Source organism: Theropithecus gelada, chromosome 13 (genome assembly GCF_003255815.1).
Source record: "Theropithecus gelada isolate Dixy chromosome 13, Tgel_1.0, whole genome shotgun sequence".
In the NCBI taxonomy this organism is placed as follows: Eukaryota; Metazoa; Chordata; class Mammalia; order Primates; family Cercopithecidae; genus Theropithecus; species Theropithecus gelada.
The window spans coordinates 76,757,256-76,771,889 of record NC_037681.1 but is presented as its reverse complement, the minus strand read 5'-3'; the positions used below and the strand labels follow the sequence as shown (position 1 = coordinate 76,771,889).

General features: G+C 39.9%; 1 long non-coding RNA gene across 1 annotated transcript in view; it reads left to right on the top strand.

The window, feature by feature from the left end:
• Positions 1-925: 925 nt before the first annotated feature.
• Positions 926-14,634, top strand: part of LOC112605222 — a 92,768-nt gene continuing 79,059 nt past the window's right edge. The window contains exon 1 of the long non-coding RNA XR_003115376.1: positions 926-1,030. This is a non-coding gene — a long non-coding RNA (uncharacterized LOC112605222). The remainder of the gene's footprint in view (positions 1,031-14,634) is intronic.

The following is a 14,634-nucleotide window of genomic DNA, read 5'->3' as shown; positions in this document are numbered from 1 at the left end:
CCTATAAAAATTATCTTGAACTCTTTTCACAAAATTCCATGTTGGTTTTTCCATAGGTACATTCAAAGTGTCCTGGATGGCAATTTTTGGCATTTTTCCACACATATATTTATCATCTAATTTTTGCTTTCATTTATGACATAATTATTTTTGTGATTCTTACATACCGTATTTAGCTCCTCATTTACACTGCAGAGTTTGTGGATTTATTTCATAGTTAAGTTTGTACACATAGAATAAAAGATTAAAAATAAAGTGCAGATAGCTACAAAATATAAAAAACTCTTCTCTTCTAGTAGTCCTTGTCTTTTAAATTGCTCATCACACTTTAATACCATTTTTATAGGTGTCATTGAAGAGCAGTTAAGTTGAAGCTTTATTAGTTATAAATCAGCAAATACTCTCATGTCTGCACTTAAATATCTAGTCATTGAGAGATCTGATCTACCCTATTCCTTACAGAATTATTTTGGGAAGATTTCTAAGTAAACTTCACTAAACATATATAATTTTTTTCCTCCGAACAAAATTGAGAACAATAAAAATGTAGTCCATAAGCAAACTGTACATAATGAAATATCTTTCTGTAATTATAATACAGAACTGATTATCCAAACCAGCAGAAATTATGCATAATCGTTTTAAATGGGGAAGACCAGGTAGATATCTGCTGCCTCTCTCTACGTAAGGAAAGATTAGCACTGTTTTTTACATTTTGATCTTGCTCCTCATTCTCCTTTTCATTCTTCTATTGGCCCAGACAGGTGAAACAACAGAAACCCATTACCATCTTTACTTTTGGTTCCGCTGCCTCAGCCACGCCGTCCAGGTGAGGGTTAATAAACAGAGAAAACCTGGAGAGGGTCCAAATAAACTGAGAACTGTAAAGACGAAGCCCAATGCTGCAAACACCTTAGCCAGAAAGAACATTCTTAGCACCCTACAAGCAGGTATGTGCTTACCAGCAAACTAAAGCAAATGGAAATTACGAAGCATGATCGCCACCAACGAGGTGCTGCTGAACTATAAGGTAAGTACAACTAGGACCTTATTGTAGATGTATTTTTAGAGCTATGTTGCTGCCACTTCAGAAAAACTGTTATCTATAGCAGAGAAAAAGCTTAAAAGCCTGCCAAAGGCCACGGAGAGTGTTCAATGAGTTTGGCCAAGTCTATTATATTATTTGAGATGGGCCTTCCAACCACAGGTACCTGGGGGGTTAGCAAACAGAATCCTGGCCCTAACAATACCAGAATCACACCAAACGAGTACTAAACTAACTGCAGGGAGCAGATGGGTAAATAAGAAGTCCAAGAGCTGGATTTCATTGTTAGTTAATAGACTTCCAACACATGTCCTGTCGTTTAAAAAGTTTATTTCTACCAAATGTAAACTTCCCAAGTTCTAATGAAAGCTGACAATGCTCCCCAGTATGAGATTAATTTCTTATCAACATCTGGAGTTAAAATTCATAGGTTCATAAATTCATGGATGAAACTCATGTTGGCATCTTACACTGTGACAGAAAAACATACCTTCTCACTGTAAGCAAGAGTCTTCAGTGAACACCTACTATGGTTTATATTCTCCTTCATTGGTGGTTAAAATTTCACTGATGAAATACCCATTAAAGAGAAAATCAATGTCTGAGCTTAACCACCTGCTTTGTTTTAGCACCACAAATTATTTTAAAAACTGATTAACACAAGTAACTCACTGTTTAGGAAATACAGCAAATAGTGTTTCATATTGCTATCTGTCATGCGAAAAAGAAGTTAAGTTGACATACAGTCCTTTGCTCAACAACTAATTAATCCATTTAATACAAATAAATGAAAGAACTGATTAAAAATCCACATTTTTAAAGTCTAATTTCATCTTTGTATGATGAATATAAATGAAAACATTCTCACGTTAAAAATAAAAATATTATTACTTTTAAATACATCTGCTTCTACCTAAGAGATAACTTGTAGGCTCTCCATAAAAGAACTATTTCTCACTCTATTTCTTTTTTCTGCAAGTAGTCTATAGCACCCAGAGCATCATGGATTAGTCTAGTTTAATCTGAACATAATTGGATAGCAAGTTTCTATTTTCTAATCTAAACAAGCTCATGTTAAAAATACATAGAACTTGGATTCTATTTAACAGAAAGGCTAAATCAGCAGAATAAAATATGACAACACATTTCTGTACTGTTAAAATATCATTACCTGTACTTTGCAGACCTTGCCAAGGCATGAAAGTGCAGGCAACAGTCTACTGAAAATATTAAAAAGACGTATGTCCAGACCCACACTTCAGCTGATTCCCCTGATAGAATGAGGTTCTTTGGCCCTCGTCCTGGCTGTTTGCATTTGCATCTTTATAGATTATGAGGAGATATAGATCCTTCCGTCTCTCACAAATCTGTCCAATTCTCGCCACTACTTAGAATGGTTTTACTATATGGGCTGCCTCATTTATGCAAGCAGAATTTTCTCTCATAAGATCTAAATGAGAACAGATCTTCCATCCCTACCCCCAGAGAATAATCCAAAAGATGGGAGGTTCTTAATAGAACAATTAATTGTGATAAATTTCTGATTTTTGCTCCTTCGTCCAGGCCTATTTCCATGGCAACATCCTCTCATCCTATTGTTGGGTTGTTCTTCATTCACGCAGCAGGTTAAGCCCAGGGCAGCCAGGGCAGGCTGATGGTCAGCTTTTATTTTCTCTGGCCCTTCAACAAAGGTTAGTTGAGGTCACCAGAAGCCAAAGGGTAATTACTTTTCCTCCTCAGGGTTAAAGGTACACAGATTGCTATTGGGACAACTGTATGGATGACCTTCAGCTTTTAATGTTCAATCTTCTTTTCTTTCATCAGAGAACAAATAAGTATAACAATCATGATGCAACTCTCATGCCTAAAATTCCAAGTAGAAAGCCAATTTTTTATTGTGTAAAATTACCACATATTAGCATAGTACACTCTTGAAATCAATTTGGAAAACCCAATGCATAAAATGGTTTCCTATCACTTAAATTAAAAACAAAAAATTCCATGGCAGAAAATTGCAGCCGTTCACTGGTTTTCCTGTTCAATTAATCTGATATTCATAATTTCCCAGGCTTCAATCATTTGCTGAGGGTGTGTTAAGGCCGAGAAGAAAATGGAAGCTTTCCTGGCTCCACTTGGGGCTCTATATTTTTCCCTTCAAACACCAGTTGTGGCCTCAGCCCCCTAAACTGACTAAGAGTACATGAGATCAAAATGAGTTTCCTCTCTTTGCTTCTCTATTCTCAGAGAAAGTCAGCCTCTAAAATAATCGGAGGAGGTGAGTGGATTCTTTTGAGATTAAATGCTTAAAACACATTGCCCCACTCATTTGAAGAGCCATTTTCAGATTTCAGTTCTCCATTTCAATCTGGAATTTTAAGGGAATAATTGTTATGGGTTCCAAAAATGGAGCCAGACATCAGCCAGAATGCATGTGTCATTGTTCTACCACTAGGCAAAAGACTCAGCTTCCTGAACACGATGGGTTTCCTAATAGTTCATCTCAAAAAATGATGCACAGAAGGGAGCCTGAGCCCCTTCTGCGGGGAGGGGCAAGGACCATCTGAAAAGGACCACCTGACCCACTCTGCAGCCTTACCTAGAGGGAACCATCCCTCCGAGTCTCTTCATCTTTATGCAAGAAATTGCCTAGATGAGGGAAATGAGAGCAGATCCTCCACACCCACCCTGAAAGAGGTGGAGACATTATTTCTGCCCACTTCGTCAGACTCACCTGTGTATGGCTGGAGATCAACCAGACACTTTATTTCCCTCTAGTCCCCTGTCTCCCTCAATAGCCCTGACCCAGCTGTCTGTCCAGTGCCACCTTCACAGTCTTCATATGGAGTCATCCTTCTGCCCAGGAGGTTACTGGGAACCCTCCAGATCCACACCAAGGCTTCCCTACAGATTGCTTCATCAGCTGCTCCCTCCACCTGGCTTGAACTTCACACCCCCAGCCTCGCCCCTTTGGCCACTCTGCCTCGTTCAAGCAGCCTGTAGCCCCCTTATGTGTGGTTTCCCCCTCCATGAGCTTATGCCATCTCCTCTAAATGGCAATTTTCTCCTTCAATACCTGCTTCTTCAAATTGGTTTACAACCTAGTTCCTTCAGAAATTCCTCCATTTTTGTCCTCTGCTATATCTAAATTAAACAAATACATGTAATAAATAGACATATTATATGTCATATACCCATTACATATAACACATATACGTATACACTGAAGCTATAGAAAATGTATCTAAATATCTGAATCCTATTAAATAGCAACTTTAAAGAAAAAACCCAATGCCTTAAATGACTCCCATTCACAAATTCTGGGGCCTCTTACAACTCTTTCACATATTTTACATACAAGAACAACTTGTTATTTATCTTGGTAAATTATATTTTTTTCACTTTATTTTTTATTGTCCTTTCTACATCTCTACAAAGTCCTCCTCTGTGCAAAATATTTTGGCATCATCATATCATAATCTTCCCAAATTGTCTCCTTTTTGCTCTCAATGACCATCAATTAGTATCTGCTGAATTAAGTCATGTTTAAGGAGATAACAGAAAACAAAGTATGATCACACCCAGCTGTATTTCATGTTAGAAGGGATTTCTGAAGTCTTCAAGACCCAAAGAGTACAATTACAGATGTGAATGGGAGGTGATGGAGATATTTGGAAAAGGAGATCAGAAAGTGAAGGAGGCATATGTCAGGGTCTGGCATGTGACCTGGCTACATATTAACAGGTGAAGGGAGGAAGATCTAGCACTGCCCACAGCTGGCTGGCAGCAGTGGCCCACTGGCAAAAGAAATTGCTCTTTCTTCAATCACAGACCAACGTCAAAGGGACCAACTGTGTCTCTGCTCAGGGTTCTCTGACCAGGGGTATTTGATGAAGGCAGGGCTGTCAGCTTTTAAAGTTGGCTCTAGGCTGGTTTTCTGGAGCTTCACGAAGTGTTAGAAAGAGTGATGGATTCACACAAGGTAAACCTTAAGAAAGTTATTATTTTCCTTTCTGTAAAGTTTCCTTCTTTTCCAATCTCCACCCCAATATCCCCACATGCTCCAGTTCTCCAGAGTCCCATCTCACAATGGGATTTTAATGTCAACAGGCCATATCTCCCCAGATCTGTTAGGAAAGATGCCTGGATGAAATATTTAGCCATAAGCAATGCATCTCTAACAATGGCATTTCAGGCATTTTGATGAGAGAGATATCTACAAGTAACTGTTAACATTATGTTGGTACAAAAATAATTTGCTGTTTTTGCCATTAAAAGCAATACCAAAAATCATCTTCATGGATTCTGCCAGATCACCCTATGAGTGCCTTTGAGTCACCAACAAATTAAAAACATAGTACCTGGGATATGTTAGGTCAAAGCATCTGGCAACACAACAGGTTGTATACGTTCACTCATTTCAAAGTGGACACAAACGTTCTTCCTCTTTAGGCGAGAGATTTGACCATTTGCCCTTGGCTGCTTCTGTTTTTTTAAAGCTCCTTTATTTTCCCTTGAAATCCAGAGACATTGATTTCTGTGTCCATAGTAAGCTTCTCTCTTTCCTATTTTGTAGTAAAAGTGTTACCGGAAGGTTTAACATAGAGGTATTTTCACAATTACAATTGATTCTTCCTCATATTCCAGAAATAGACGTGACTTGTCATCCCTTCTGATCACTGTCTTCGCATGCAGAATGTAAGGCTCTTTCCTAAAGAGCCTGAGAACCTTCTTCAGCAGTTGTTGCGTGGTTACAGAAAGTGATAGGGAAGTGTGTGGCCCACAGCATCGGGCCCCAGTGCCAAATAAGCGATGAGCGCTCAGTTCCTGGCATCTCTGTCCTAAAGCTTGGGCACTTGCAGGGCTAACACAGAATGAGACCTGGGAAGAAGGCTGGTAGCACACTGCTGCTCAAATTTTTGCATGCAGAAGAAATACAGATTTATTGACCTCACCACTAGAGATGTTGAGTCAGTAGCTGGGACTGCAGGCACATGCCACCATGCCTGGCTAATCTGTAAAACTTTTTTGTTGAGACAGGGCCTCACTACTTTACCCAAGCTCGTCTCAAACTCCTGGCCTCAAGCGATTCTCCTGCCTCGGCCTCCCAAAGTGCTAGGATTATAGGTGTGAACCACCTCACCCAGCCTTCATTTTTAAATAAAGATAATTCATCCAACCTCCAGGATTGTTATGAGGCATAAAAATAAAAATATATAAATTTAGCCAATGACTACTACAAATAATATTATTATTTGAAATATTGCTTTTTATCCAGCTGTGATCTGGAAAGTCTACATTTGTTCCAAGTGAGGATGCTATGAAGGCTATTTGAGAGATGCGGTCAGTGAAAGACCAGACATTCTCTCCTCAGTGGCCCACGTGCAAGTCAAAGGACAGATTTCACAGAAGTCTTTCTGAGAGACCCTTCCTTCTCGCTGAAGTTCCGTGATTTTTTTCTGCATTGAAAATACCTGAAAGATTTTGGCATGCTTTTCTTCATTTAACCATTTTTACCAAAAGCAAACTTTGCCGACTCAATCAACAGAGGACACTGAGAGGAAGTAGAAAGATACTGAGCCGGGAGTCAGGAAACACATTCTAATGTCCTGGCCCTGCCACAGGGCAAATAAGTGCCTTGAGCAAGTCAGTTCACCTGGCTGGATTTCTGTTTCCTCATGTGAAAAACCAGTCAGTCGAACTAGCTATCACAGTGCATGTGGTACTTAATTACACACAGGTGCTGTTCGCAGGGCATGACACATACAAACTCAAGCTCACAACAATTCTATGACCTAGAGAGCATTTTTCACCCCCACTTTATAGATGAGGAGACTGAGGCACAGACAGGTTAAAATAGTCTTGTTCAAAATCATGTAACTAGTAAGTAGTGGAGATGAAATTTGCATTGAATCTATTCCAGCATCTACATTCTTAACCATGATGGTGTGCTGCCTTTCACCAAGGGGAGTTTAGATGGTCCCCAAGTCCCTTTCGATGTTTACAGTCTATGGGTCTGTGAGTTTAAAATAACCCCTAGAGTCTCAGATTCTACATTTTAGACCAGTGGAGCAAAGAGCTTATTAAAAACCTGTAATTTATGACTCACACTACCATCTTATACCAGTACCAAAACAAAACAAAACAAAAAAATGTTCCAAGTGCTTTCACAGATGTGAGCATCTTAGGTTGTAATTGGATCTTGTGTATGTAGGGAAGGTAATAGTACCATGCACAAGGCCAGAAAAATGAGGCCCAGATTGGTCAGGACTTGACTATGTCACCCATTAAAACTAGAGATGAGTCTTACTTCTCTAGTAAGACCAGAGGTCTGCAGGCTGGTGCTCTGGGGTCCATCCAACCTGAGTCACACATTTTCCCTAGGACTTCCTCTTGGATTCTGCAGAGACTTACTAAATTTTGAGGTGTGACAGAGAAAGGAGCCTTCCCCTCTAAGGTTCTCCTCTGTTTCCCCCTAGTCTAACCTCTCACACAGACACCAAGATGTCTGGCCTGATATTAAGGGAGTCAGCTCACACCACCCTTGAAAATTCAGATGAAAATATATGGAGGATGCTGCAGAATGAGCTGCCCTGTCCTTCAACTCCATTTCAGGCCTTCTGAAGAGCCATCTGACCTTGCAGCCTCTGCCAGCTCTTTCCTCCTCCTTCCTTCACTCTTACAGGTGACTTCTGCCCTACACTGGAAAAAAACAAAACTGCTCTCTCAAACATCACCTGGAACTTCCAGTTCCAAGAACCAGCTGCTTGTTCCCTGGACACACCTGGTGCTTTCCCACCCAAGCTTCTGCTCACATACTTTCCTCCCTCTGGAATAGGCTTCTCACCATCCTGCCTTCAAATCGTATGCTTATTTACAGGCTTATCTCATATGTCACCTCTTCCAGGAAGCCTCTCCTACTCCTTCCAATCAGATGTTATCTATGTTTCTTTGATCACTCACAGTACCTTTCTTGTGCCTTTCTCATGGCATGCTCAAGTTCTGCTTTTTCCTGCTGTTGAGCTTATACTTTCTTATCTCCCATCAGCTTCTTCACACCCAGACTGCTTTTTACTCCTCGGCAGTGCTGAGAGCAGTGCCTGGCACTGACAAATATCTCCTTGACCTTCAATTAATCTTCAATGAATCTTTTACTCTGTCAGATTCACTTTGTGAGAATATATAGCAAAGAAACAAGATCATTAGACTCTAGTATCTTTCCCAAATTTCACCAATTGTTGCAGGAGGGGTAACTGTTTTAAATAAATTTCTGACTGACAGAGCTCATCCCAGAGGCAAGAACATCTTTTCTGTAACTGCCATGTAGCCTGTCTCCAAAGAGGTTTCCAAGTGTGAACACGTCAGTCCGAGGCTCTGTTAACTGGATCTTCAGCTGCTCAGGGTCCTCACTGCACAGCTGCTGTTTTACTCCAGAAATGGAGAGCTGGGGATGAGGAAGCACAGGAGACGGCCTTAGGAAAATCCTCGCTCTTCCAGAGCGCTCCATTTTCCCTTCTGCTGGTCCTCACCAAGGGAGAGTGTGGGATCAAGAGACCAAGGAAAGGCCAACTGATGTGTGTCATTCTTTTTCCCCTTCCACTTTAACATATTAGAGGAGTGTTATTTGGAATTTTGACATTTACCAAGAGTTTAAGGTTAAATTATTCTGGTGGAAAAGAAAAATGCCAATCCTTTTCTCTCTAAAGACAGCAAAACCGGTTAGCATGAAAATGCTCCCAGGATGTTCAAGTCTTTTGGCGTTTCTCCTTGCCAATAACTCTTCATGAACACCCCTCTGTGAAGTAGCTCGAAACACTGCAACTGGTGTCTGAGTGTTTTTCAAATAGGCATATGGATCTGGAGAACTGGAGCTAGAAGACGCCATCTATGAACCAGTGCTTTAGAGATGAGGTTCAGTGGAGAAGACAGCCTGGGTTGCCCAAGCTTCCCCTATTGCCCGCAACAAGGCAAACACGGGCACCTTTGGGACTTAAGACATGCTCTGCCAGCGCAAGGGTGTCCATTGTTCACTTGGCCAAATCAGGGGCTTTGGAATGGTTAAGAAAAGAGGCAAAGGGGCCCTCCTTCTCCATCACACAGCAGTATATCTGAACTTTTTAAAAAGTATATCACCCCACCTTGGAGTCTTTTTAGCTTTTTTTCTAATTGCTCCCCCTTGACGTGGTAATGCCACAGATATATTGTTTACATATCTGTTTATGTACTGTGACCCTTTGAAAGGCCACAAGCCATTGTCATGCCTCAGAGTTTTTTGCTCCTCAAAAACTGGTATTTGTACCCCTTCCCCACTCAGAGGTGGGAAGGGCGATATCCCTCCACGAAGAATGCATGTTGCAGGCCCACCCAGAGGGTTGACAGGACACTTCCTGACCACCACCCAGGCTTTCTGTTCATCTTTTCTCTCACTCCCCTTCAGATTTGGTAGGAGCCTGTACCTTGTAGAGCACAGAGCTAGAAGGTCCAGGGTGAGCAGGTGGCTGCTCTATGGAATGCCATGGCAACATGAGAGAATCAGGGCAGAGAGACTGACAATAGTCTCAGAGAAACGGTGTGTTTCATGCAGTGAAATATTAGGTTTTACAGTAGTAAGTGTTGAGCTAATAATTATTATAAGACATAGATTTAATAGGTAAAATTTTCAGCAATAAGCTTATCCAAAGAACAGCATTACAAGAGTTCAGAAATTAGATATTCCATTGCCCCTTTTACCAGCAAAAGGGTATGAAATTGGATTTTTCCTTCAATCTAATTCGCTTTTCCAATATTATAATTAACTTGACAAATAGATCTCAACTTCTGCACCTTCCCTTTTGCCTGAACACTTTATAGGCACAACATAATGATTCTAGTTATTAGCTCACTTTAGGCTAAAAATAAGAGGACTAACAATACACTAACATTTCCATTATCAATCAGAAACTGGTAGGTCAGCTCCTTGAATGATATGTTGCTCAGCACATTAAATCCTTGAACTCAGCAAAAATATATAAATACTTTTGCTCCTGAAGTTATGGTTTAAGAGAGTCATGGGGCAGGATAAATTGGAAATGAGGAGGACAATCAATTTGGATTGGTCTAAATGGAAGAATAATGGATTGCCATTTTTTTCCTTTACCTAGTATAGAAACTGAGTGCCCATGCTATCGGTTTGGTATCAAAGAGGAAGCAAAGAGTAACCAATCAAAAACAAACTTCTACTTGCTTTTGTGCTGGTACCATCTGCTGTACACACATCACCTTGTGACAGGGCCAATGGACATCTACCAACTGATACCATTAAAGCAGAGTGAAGAACAAAGTATTCTCCTTTCACTTGGGCACCAGAGGACCTGGTTTTTGTGCTTAAAGCTAGTGCCAATGCTGAGTTTCAGTCACTGCAGATTCCACAGATTGATCATCCATCTCCTCCCACACATTCATTACTGCCAACATTTTGAAACTTCAATAGTGCCTCCAGGTAAATCTCCTCCATAACACTAGCTTAATAGTGTCTATAACAGGAGAGAGAATCTAAGAACTGCAGGCTAAATCCAATCATGCCCATTTGTCTCCATCTTGTCTCTGGCTGTTTTCCCTACAAGGGCAGTGCTGAGTAGTTGCAACAAAAACTGGCTTTTTGAACTGCCAAACTGAAAAATAATTACTGTGTGGCTCTTTACAGAAAAAGTTTTCTGACTTTGGTAACATGGATTTTAAAAATAAATAAATAAAAAGAAAAAACAAAAATTAAAACCCTTTCCTTCTACAGTTTTCAGAGTTTCCTTAGATAGAATTGAGAGTTTAACATTATTTTAGAGCAAAATAATATATAATTGCTTTTCAACTCCTAGGAATGAAATTTGGAAAAATAAACTCAGAAATGTAGTAAAAGATTATTGATAATGATATGGATTGTATATTGGCCATCTGCTACTTTTATGAAAAAGTCATATTAAATTTTCTCTTCAGCCGGGCGCGGTGGCTCAAGCCTGTAATCCCAGCACTTTGGGAGGCCGAGACGGGCGGATCACGAGGTCAGGAGATCGAGACCATCCTGGCTAACACGGTGAAACCCCGTCTCTACTAAAAAAAATACAAAAAACTAGCCGGGCGATGTGGCGGGCGCCTGTAGTCCCAGCTACTCGGGAGGCTGAGGCAGGAGAATGGCGTGAACCCGGGAGGCGGAGCTTGCAGTGAGCTGAGATCCGGCCACTGCACTCCAGCCTGGGCGACAGAGCGAGACTCCGTCTCAAAAAATAAAAATAAAAATAAAAAAATAAAAAAATAAATTTTCTCTTCAAACAATGACTATGGATGTTCATTACAGAAGAGGCTGGCATTTCTCCAAAGCACAGTTTTCTTAAGCAAGGAAGCACATATTCAAGAAATGAACTTAGGCCAGGCGTGGTGGCTCACGCCGGTAATCTCAGCACTTTGGAAGGCCAAGGCGGGCAGATCACGAGGTCAGGAGATCGAGACCATCCTGGCTAACACGGTGAAACCCTGTCTCTACTAAAAATACAAAAAAAATTAGCCGGGCATGGTGGCAGGCGCCTGTAGTCCCAGCTACTCGGGAGACTGAGGCAGGAGAATGGTGTGAACCCAGGAGGCAGAGCTTGCAGTGAGCTGAGATCGCATCACTGCACTCCAGCCTGGGCGACAAGAGCGAGACTCCATCTCAAAAAAAAAAACAAAAAACAAAAAAAAACTAAGAAATGGACGTAAAATAGAATTTTCTTACATGTATATAAATTTAACACTAATATCTCAAATGACCTCTTAAAGAATATTAAGACAAAAAATGTAATTAGTGCTATGTAGTGCCTGAATATGATATTAGTTAAGGAGAATAAGGAGAACCAGAAAACAGAGAACATGCATATGGCAATTAGTGATTGCTCTCACCCATATAATAGTATGTTTGTATCTAAATTTTTAAAATATATCTGGCCAGGTGCTGTGGCTCACGCCTATAATCCCAGCACTTTGGGAGGCCAAGACGGGTGGATTGCTTGAGGCCAGGAGTTCGAGACCAGCCTGGCCATCATGGCAAAACCCCATCTCTACTAAAAACACAAAAATTAGCCATGCCAAAGCGGCACATGCCTGTAATCCCAACTACTCAGGAGGCTGAGGCATGAGAATCGCTTGAATACAGGAGGCAGAGATTGCAGTAAGCCATGATCACGCCATGCACTCCAGCCTGGGCAACAGAGTCAGACTCTGCTTCAAAACAAACTAAATTTTAAAAATACATCAACATATCCAATCTACTAATCTTTATTAAATATCTACTATCAAATATGTTAATGATATTAACTATAAGTAAGTATATAAAATTTCTACTATATAGTACTGAGAAATAAAGCTGTAAAAGGCATAGCCCCTGCTCTCAGAGAAGTTAAAATCTATTAGGGATTCTAAGATTTGCAAATAGACTCCTTAAATTCTGTTTTACATAAATTTTTAAATTTCAATACATTATTGAACATATAGAAGTAAGAAAACCTTCATGCTCAATTTAGACAATTATTTGATTATTATAACTCAAACAGCATGAAAAAAGCCAACTGCGTGCACCTCCCAAAAAAATTCTCTTCCCTTCCCAGGTATCACAGTGACTGAAATTCTACTGATGTTAGTCATCCCTTTAGGTTAAACACTGCCCCAATTTCCTTCCAATACCAATGGGTCATTATTTAGATTTTCCTAGGCATATTTAACTGCTGGTATTTTAAATATAAGAATAACTTAAATAAATTGCTATAATAAATTACTTCTATTTTTCTAGTAATTTTAGACCAGCCTGCCCAACATGGAGAAACTCTGTGTTTACTAAAAATACAAAATTACCTGGGCGTGGTGGCACATGCCTATAATCCCAGCTACTCAGGAGGCTGAGGCAGGAGAATCGCTTGAACCAGGAAGACAGAGGGTGCGGTGAGCTGAGATCACGCCATTGCACTCCAGCCTGGGCAACAAGAGCGAAACTCCATCTCAAAAAAAAAAAAAAAGAATTACCCCAAGATGATTTAACATGTTGTCATATTATTTACCTGTTAGATCACTTTCCACCATAAGAAATAGTACCCCTCCCCCATGAAAGCATGAAGAATTTGGTGTGAGGGATCACTGATTGGGAACCATTAAACAAAGAAGGGGGGAAATCCCACAAGATACGCTTAAACCCGTCACAATCTATCAAGACTGGGCATGTGTAAGGAGTTAATGTTTCCAAGAAAATCAAGAGTCAACAACAGAGAGAAGGTGGTCTTCTCAATTACAGTCACACTCCTAAAAATCAATCACAGTCAATAGTCACATCGAAGTGAGATGATGGTGATAAAGGGAAAGAGAAAAAAGAGATATTTCCCATAAATTCTGCGTTATTGGTGACTGACCCCACAGAGGCTAATGTTCACAATAAGAATGAGCATTTATAAACTCATGTGTTAAAGCCCCGTTACATTCTAATGCAAAAATAACCCTTTGTTAACTTGAGATTTTTATGTCTTGATCATAGGGAAAGCCACATGCAATTATTTACTTTCTATTTTGTTTGTTGTAGTTATGCATAGTTGACCTAACACATGTCATAATACATAAATATCTTGCTGTGATTGCTTTTCTTTTCTGTCTTTCTTTGTGTGTGTTTGTGTTTTGTTCTATGAAATTTGGTCACATGTAAAGATTCATGTAACTATCATGGAGCTATCATGTAGCTACCACAATCAAGATACAGAACTAATCCATCACTACAAATAATTACCCGTTTACCCCTTTATAGTCACACCATGTCCCTAACACCTGACAACCACTGATCTTGTCTCCATTTCTATAATTTTGTCATTTTGAGAATGTTATATAAATGGAATCAAGAAGTACATAAATCGGAATCATACAGTATGTATCTTTTGAAGTCATCTATTTTTTTAAATACGTATGTGGCTCATATACATACAATAACATACATATGTTTAATTGGTATATTCTTGCCTCAAATTTTATAAACATGTTTTAAGTTTAATTTGATCCAATCTGTAAGACATTAGAGACAGCCCTGGGGGTAAGTTTGCCAGAATGCAAACTGAAGGGTGAATCATTTCATGACGACAGCATAGCTCTGTGTGTTTAAAAGGGCTCAATAGTTCTTAGGCCTGAATTCCAGGTTGAAGTTCAAAAGTAGTTAATATTAGAGTATTTTGGAGCAAATCTCTGCAGCTTCAAACTCTGTCTTTGGGAGGTGTCACTGAAGAGAACACACAATGGGAAGAAAGGCAGCTTTGCTCTCCAGCTGCCACGTCCACCTTGCCTTCACTCTGGTTCTCTAGCAACAGAGAAACCCCAGGAGGGATTTTGCTAGACAAGATGAAGTTAAAGAGTTAATGACTCCTATCCGGACCATAAATTAACCTGTATTTTTAAAAATCTGAAGGAAGAGGTGTTCCAGAGGACTAATGAACACATATATCTAAAAATAACTCCTTGTTTAATTAACAGCACACTTCACAGTCACTCTAATTAAAACTGCTGGCCAGACTGAGGATAATCATCCACATCTTTCACAGGCATCATAAAGTTCAACGAAATCA